Source organism: Triticum urartu, chromosome 7 (assembly GCF_003073215.2).
Source record: "Triticum urartu cultivar G1812 chromosome 7, Tu2.1, whole genome shotgun sequence".
NCBI lineage: Eukaryota > Viridiplantae > Streptophyta > Magnoliopsida > Poales > Poaceae > Triticum > Triticum urartu.
In genome coordinates this window covers 579,868,928-579,876,598 of record NC_053028.1, presented here as the reverse complement: position 1 = coordinate 579,876,598, position 7,671 = coordinate 579,868,928, and positions in this window count along the sequence as shown.

Genomic DNA, 7,671 nt, shown 5'->3' with positions numbered 1-7,671 from the left:
GTTGAGTAAGACTCAAAACCTGACCACGGCAAAAAATAGAGAGAGAATGGAAGACATTCCCTATGCCTCAGCCATAGGTTCTATAAAGTATGCCATGTTGTGTGCCAGACTATTGTGTACCTTGCCATGAGTTTGGCAAAGGGGCACATTAAACGCCTGGTTGCTACGCCTGAATAAGTGATAATAAGCGGATGAATGGCAGAAATTCGATGATAAGCTGTCAAACATGAGAATTGGTCGACGGCCCGGGCGGCCGCAAGGGGTTCGCGTTGGCCGATTCATTAATGCAGCTGGCACGACAGGTTTCCCGACTGGAAAGCGGGCAGTGAGCGCAACGCAATTAATGTGAGTTAGCTCACTCATTAGGCACCCCAGGCTTTACACTTTATGCTTCCGGCTCGTATGTTGTGTGGAATTGTGAGCGGATAACAATTTCACACAGGAAACAGCTATGACCATGATTACGCCAAGCTATTTAGGTGAGACTATAGAATACTCAAGCTTTGACACTGATTCAGATGACTCTGAGTCTCAATCTGGATACATATTGAAAGTGGGAGCAATTAGCTAGAGTAGCTCCGTGCAGAGCATTGTAGACATAGAAATTTGCAAAATACATACGGATCTGAATGTGGCAGACCCATTGCCTAAACTTCTCTCACAAGCAAAACATGATCACACCTTAGTACTCTTTGGGTGTTAATCACATAGCGATGTGAACTAGATTATTGACTCTAGTAAACCTTTTGGGTGTTGGTCACATGGCGATGTGAACTATGGTTAATCACATAAAGATGTGAACTATTGGTGTTAAATCACATGGCGATGTGAACTAGATTATAGACTCTAGTGCAAGTGGGATAATGAAGGAAATATGCCCTAGAGGAAATAATAAAGTTGTTATTTTATATTTCCTTATATCATGATAAATGTTTATTATTCATGCTAGAATTGTATTAGCCGGAAACTTGATACATGTGCGGAAACATAGACAAAACACCGTGTCCCTAGTAAGCCTCTACTAGACTAGCTCGTTAATCAAAGATGGTTAAGTTTCCTAACCATAGACATGTGTTTTCATTTGATGAACGGGATCACATCATTAGGAGAATGATGTGATGGACAAGACCCATCCGTTATCTTAGCATGTTGATCGTTCAGTTTTATTGCTATTGCTTTCTTCATGTCAAATACATATTCCTTCGAATATGAGATTATGCAACTCCCGGATATTGGAGGAATACCTTGTGTGCTATCAAATGTCACAACATAACTGGGTGATTATAAAGATGCTCTACAGGTATCTCCGAATGTGTTTGTTGGGTTGGCATAGATCAAGATTAGGATTTGTCACTCCGAGTATCGGAGAGGTATCTCTGGTCCCTCTCGGTAATGCACATCATAATAAGCCTTGCAAGCAATGTGACTAATGAGTTAGTTGCAGGATGATGTATTATGGAACGAGTAAAGAGACTTTCCGGTAATGAGATTGAAATTGGTATGAAGATACTGACGATCGAATCTCGGGCAAGTAACATACCGATGACAAAGGGACTAACGTATGTTGTCATTGTGGTACGACCGATAGAAGATCTTCATAGAATATGTAGCAACCAATATGAGCACCAGGTTCCACTGTTGGTTATTGACCGGAGAGGTGTCTCGGTCATGTCCACATAGTTTTCGAACCCATAGGGTTCGCACACTTAACGTTCGATGACGATTTTGTATTATATGAGTTATGTGATTTGGTGAATTAATGTTGTTCGGAGTCCCGGATGAGATCACGAACATGATGAGGAGTCTCGAAATGGTCGAGAGGTAAAGATCCATATAAAGGACGATAGTATTTGGACATGGGAAGTGTTCCAGGGGTACCGGGTATGTATCGGGTCACCGGCAGGGGTTCCGGGCTACCCCCGACAAACTATATGGGCCTATTGGGCCAAGAGGGCAAACACAGCAGCTAGCATGGGCTATTGCGCCCCCTTGTTGGACGAATAGGAAGGGGAAAGGAAAGGGGGAAGAGACAAGGAAGGGGAGGCAATTTGGCCTCCCCCTTCCTTCCCTCCTCTCTCCCCTTTCCTTCCCTCTCCGGAAAAGATGGTAGGGGGGTGAATTGGACAAGGCCCCCAAGTAGGATTCCTCCTACTTGGGGCGCCCCATGGCTGTCCCCCTCCCCCTCCCACCTATATATATGTGGGGAGGGGGCGCCTAGAACACACAACAAACATTGTTAGCCATGTGTGGCACCCCCCTCCACAGATTACGCCTCTGGTCATATTCACATAGTGCTTAGGCAAAGCCCTGCGCGGATTACTTCACCATCACCGTCACCACGCCGTTGTGCTGACGGAACTCATCTAATGCCTCGACACTCTGGTGGATCAAGAGTTTGAGGGACATCATCGAGCTGAACATGTGCAGAACTCGGAGGTGCTATACGTTTGATACTTGATTGGTTGGAACGACAAGTTCGAATACATCAACCACGTTGTCAAACGCTTCCGCTTTCGGTCTATGAGGGTACGTGGACACACTCTCCCCCTCTCATTGCTATGCATCTCCTAGATAGATCTTGCGTGAGCATAGGAAATTTTTGGAAATTGCATGCTACGTTTCCCAATAGGCACGCCATCCAAATCAGCCCTATAAATTTACTATCCATGCATACAAAAGTAAATTCTAAGTCGGTGTACCACATTTGGTTCATCCTTTGGCATGTTATCCTAGTACCATATATGATACTCCCTTCATCCCATAATATAAGAACGTTTTGTACACTACAAAAGTGTACAAAACACTCTTATATTATGGGACAGAGGGAGTACATTACTACAAAAGCAGAAGATATAAAGGAACCGAGAAAGGACTTTGTAGATGACTTGCTCTTCACTCGATGCATGGCTCTATGTAAGTGGGGGTGCATAAACACCCACAGTACACCAAATACACATTCCACAATCTCCACCATATGTAACAATTAGTTCTGAGCCCATGCATGTTGTTGAGTAGGTCATACAAGACGCATAGGAAACTATGAAAAAGAAGGAGAATCGCCAACAAATAGCAAAATTAGGAAAGTGAGGCACCATGAATTGAAGTTCGAGATGCACTGATACCTTTGGATGGCATGTAATTAGCACTGTATTGTTTGCCTATTTGTAGCTTACCACCAGAATCTGCCTTTCTTGTTCTACAAAATCGCTAAGTGCATCATATGATGCATAGGTCGGGATTACTTTGTTTTTTTCTTAAAAGATCTTTGGGTGTTAACCATGGTGGATTTTTCATCTACAAGACCGAAGTCTGATGCTTTGTAACTGAGCACTCAATACGCGACCACGTTGCCACCACAACTGGGTTTTATTTTCAATTCGCAAAGATTGCATCATTTCATTTTTTAAGAGTTAAAAGGGGGTACATGGTGCAATCCTCGCTTATACATGCTCATTGACAATGGCGCAAAGGGAATGACCGGATCAGATAACATGGTGCAATCTCCTAGATAGATCTTGCTCAAACCCCAATAATAAAAGCCTATATCTCAGGTAACAAGCTATCTAATCTCGAGGCCACTTCCTTTTCCCATTAACGCGCTTCTTCTTGGATCTGTTGTACCAGGAGCGAGATGGAGGGGCGCTGCCGGTCAAAGATGCATCCACTATGATGCTTCCAAAGACAACAAGTAGTGAGGATGATGATGGAGTATATGCATCAGTACTACGCTTGGGGAGATTGCAAGCACTAGGAGGCCCACCACCCAAAAAAGACGGTCGTGGGCGCTAGCATAGTGATCATGGAGCAGCGCCAATATAGCACTTCGTGCCACACCTGATGAGATATGGAGTAACGGGCATGTGTGGCGCTCCATTCTGCTTTTTCTGGTGTCCCTTCCTTGGAGCACTCCCCTTGTCATTGGGGGATGATACCGAGCTAAACCTGTGAGGCACCGACAACAGGCATGGCTCCATTTTGATCGGCGACGATGAAAACGATGAAGGCTTCATGAATCTTAAGTTATAGTGGTGGTGGATCTTCCTAGTTCTTGTTAACGACGAAGACGATGTGTCTTCCCAGTTCTTGCTTGGAGGCAATTTGTATCTTTTCATTGCAGGCTCTATTGGATCGGATGTGGGCTGCCACGCACGATGGCTATATTCCTCCCAACCGGTGTGACCTACACTACTAGTCATTCCTACAGGACGCAAGGTGGGTGGGCTTCAGCCTCCATATTGGAGGTTCACAATGTCATGCTCCGATGATTGATAGTTCCTTGCTCAGTGCAAGTGTTAGACTGCTTTTCATGTCCCGTGAAGGTGAATACGATGGAAGATATGGCGAGTCTATACTCGACGTGTCGGTTTGGTCCTTGTGTGTGATGCCCCATGTGACTAACCTAAATCAGCTCTGTGTGTGGGGGCATGATTCTCAACTACATGGGATTATTGGTGTAGGGCCTTCGATGTTTATAGGTCTCATCGGCGTTGATGGTGGGTGTGGGAGTCCTGGATTAGGGGTTCTCCGGACAGCCGGACTATCTTCATTGGCCGGACTGTTAGACTATGAAGATACAAGATTGAAGACTTCGTCTCGTGTCCGTACGGGACTCTACTTGGCGTGGAAGGCAAGCTAGGCAATACGGATATGGATATCCCCTCCTTTGTAGGCGACCTTCTGTAACCCTAACCCTCTCCGGTGTCTATATAAACTGGAGGGTTTTAGTCCGTAGGACACAACAACTACAACATACAATCATACCATAGGCTAGCTTCTAGGGTTTAGCCTCTCTGATCTCGTGGTAGATCTACTCTTGTACTACCCATATCATCAATATTAATCAAGCGGGACGTAGGGTTTTACCTCCATCAAGAGGGCCCGAACCTGGGTAAAATATTGTGTCCCCTGCCTCATGTTATCATCCGCCTTAGACGCACAGTTTGGGACCCCCTACCCGAGATCCTTAGGTTTTGACACCGACAATGGTGCTTTCATTGAGAGTTCCTCCGTGTCGTCGCCGTTAGGCTTGATGGCTCCTACTATCATCGATAGCGATGCAGTCCAGGGTGAGACTTTTCTCCCCGGACAGATCTTCGTGTTCGGCGGCTTTGCACTGCTGTAAGTGCATCTAGTGCCACCCCTAGTTGGTTTTGGAGTATTGACGACAAACCTAGTTGAGGGACTAATGTGTTTGTGAGAATTGCAGGAAAACACAGGTAGAAGTCCCTCATTGATTCGGTTTTACTACCAGAGATGACCCCTAAAAATGAATGAAGACATTGAAGACAAAGGTGGTATATGAAGATATTCACATTGAAGACTATGACAACAGAAGACACGTTATGAAGCCTATGAAACTCGAAGTCTTAGATCTTTCGTAGTTCTTTTTATTCTTGTTGAGTCATAGGAACCACCGTACTGTTAAGTGGGGTCCAGGAGAACCAGTCAGAATGACTGAAGTGATGCCTAAATCAAAAACCTATGTCTTTGAGTGAAGACAATGAGAGCAAATCTTGTCCAGAGCCGGACAAGTCAGCTTTGCTTGTAGCCCAAGTAAAGTTGCCATGAGAGTTCAAAATCTGACCGTTGAGACACGTCTCAGTTCCTTAGTGACCCAGGGTCATTTCGGACAAATCAGGTCGGGTTGCCAAGTGGCTATAAATAGCCCACCCCCACAACCATAAACGGTTGGCTGCTCAGATTTCAGTGCACGGCTTTTGTCGTTTGAGAGCAACCCACCTCGAAGCCTTTGAAAGAAAAATTCCCAGTGAGGAGAAAAGCCCTAACCACCCAGAGCCAGAGTAAATTGGGCATCACTTAAGTCTTCTTGTCTGTGTGATCTGAAGACTTATTACACTTGAGGACTGTGAACCTCCAGACGGTTAGGCGTCGCGTTCAGAGCATCCAAGAGACATTGTGGATTGCCAGTGAACGAAGTCTGTGAAGGTTTGGGAGTCTACCTTGAAGACTTACCAGAGTGATTGGGCGAGGACTAAGTGACCTTAGCTCAAGGAGATTACGGTGAGGACTTGGTGTCCTGAACTGTGTGTTCAGGACTGGGTGTCCGGGACTGTGTGTCCTAAGGTTTAAATACCTAGCCGCTCCAACCAGACGTACAGTTGTCACAGCAACTGGAACTGGTCCAACATATCATTGTCTTCAACGAACTAGAGAGAACTAAGCAGAAACACCATGGATAGACAACGTGGAAGAAACGGAAGCAAACAGATATCATTCAGGTTGGAAGACGAAGTGAATAAGCAAGCATGCAAGAGACTCACATGAGTAAACAGCAAAGAAGCAACAACTATGTCATTGTATCATAACACCAACGAGTCGTCATCTTCACTTCCTTTGACTTACTGTTATTCATTGTGAAGCCATTGCATGCTTGCTTTATCTTTTATCTTCACAACATGAATGTATGATCTGTTTGGCTTCATAACTTCTTCCTACCTGATCCCTTATTACACTGAAGCTGTTTGTCACTGTGCTTTCACTCTATTGAATACATGACCATGGCTGGCATAGTGTAATCTAACTTCCGCTGCATAGTAATAGGCATAATCTTCACTGTTTGTCTTCATAACTTCCAAGTTTTGAAGACTTTCATAAAAATCGCCTATTCACCCCCCCTCTAGTCGATATAACGCACTTTCAATTGGTATCAGAGCAAGGTGCTCCCTTGTTCTGTGTGATTCGGTTTAACCACCTGGAGTTCTAGCTATGTCGACTGCAGGGATAATCAAAGTCTCCGCTGCGTGCCCCGTCTTCGATGGAACTGAATATCCCTACTGGAAGAATAAGATGCGCATGCATCTTGAAGCCATTAATGTCGACCTATGGTATGTCGTCGAGAACGGCGTTCCCAAGGCTGGAGAAGGTGTCACTGCTGCTGATGTCAAGAAATTCGTTCAACTGGACTCTACTGCCAAGAATATCATCTGTGGTCATCTGACCAAAGGACAGTATGGCCGTGTGAGTGCCTTGAAGACATCCAAACTGGTCTGGGACTGGCTCTCCAAAGTTAATGAAGGCATCTCAACCCAGAGAGATCAAAGAATCAGTGTCCTTCGCAATCTCTTCAACCGCTTCAAGCGAAATGACAATGAGAATGTCCAGCACACATTTGACAGACTCACTGACATCACAAACGAGCTTCAAGCCCTCGGCGCCACTGAGATCACCAAACATGAAATCATCAAGACACTGCTGAGATCACTTGATAGTTCGTTTGACATCCTGGCCCTGATGATTCAAGAATGTCCTGATTTCAAGACACTCGATCCGTCTGACATACTTGAGAGGCTCAACACACATGAGTTTCAGCTTTTTGAGAAAAGAAATATCTATGGTCCAAACTATGGGCGAACTCGTGCCTTGAAGGCAAAAGCTGTCTCCTCATCTGAAGAAGAATCTGACTGCAGTTCTGATGATCCTGAAGACATTGGAAGAGAACTTGCAATGCTAGTGAAGAAGTTCCAAAAAAATTCACCAAGAAGAAAGGCTTCAGAAAATCTTCACGATCAAGCTCAAGGAATGATGAAGCTTCTGCTCATGACTACAAGAAGAAAACATGTCACAAGTGCAAGAAAACTGGACACTTCATCTCTGAGTGTCCAAAGTGGGACAATGAGAACAGAAGGAAGAAGAAGAGCAAGGAATATGATT